Source organism: Penaeus japonicus, unplaced genomic scaffold (assembly GCF_977035675.1).
Source record: "Penaeus japonicus unplaced genomic scaffold, GWHDUDI00000001_assembly GWHDUDI00000028, whole genome shotgun sequence".
Taxonomy (NCBI): domain Eukaryota; kingdom Metazoa; phylum Arthropoda; class Malacostraca; order Decapoda; family Penaeidae; genus Penaeus; species Penaeus japonicus.
In genome coordinates this window covers 33,118,543-33,118,916 of record NW_028234430.1, presented here as the reverse complement: position 1 = coordinate 33,118,916, position 374 = coordinate 33,118,543, and the positions used below count along the sequence as shown (strand labels likewise).

Sequence of the window (374 nt, the reverse complement as noted above, 5' to 3'; positions counted from 1 at the left end):
CTGCCGCAGGTGAGCCGAGGGTGGTGTGGGGACCTGACGGCGGCTGACAACTTCGAGAGGTCGTTTCCGATGTGGCTTAATCCAACGAGGGATGGGGGGGAGGGGGGGAGGCTTAGCCACGGGGGAGCGGGGAAAGGGATGCGGATATCTGTGGGCTAAGTTGTAATCAATTGGTTCCAGGCACTTGAGGTGTGGGTATCCCCGGCTGTGGGCGGAATGTGGGCGGTGTTCTCAAGGTAGGCTGATGGGCGTCGTCGGGGCACGTCGTGGCTCCGGGATCTTGCACGGCGCTGCACGACGACGATGGAGACGTGCCGCCGGCGCTGACGACGGCGGCGGCGACAGCGGAAGAGGCACTCTGGTATAAGGACACT

The 374-nt window shown here is 63.9% G+C and overlaps 1 protein-coding gene across 1 annotated transcript in view; it reads right to left on the bottom strand.

Annotated features, from left to right (window-relative positions):
- LOC122253584 (uncharacterized) overlaps positions 1 to 136 on the bottom strand; it is a 45,864-nt gene extending 45,728 nt beyond the window's left edge. The window contains exon 1 of the mRNA XM_086553710.1: positions 1 to 136. This exon is cut by the window's left edge and continues 1,013 nt beyond it. The gene's annotated coding sequence lies outside the window, so the exon portion shown is untranslated.
- Positions 137 to 374: the final 238 nt, after the last annotated feature.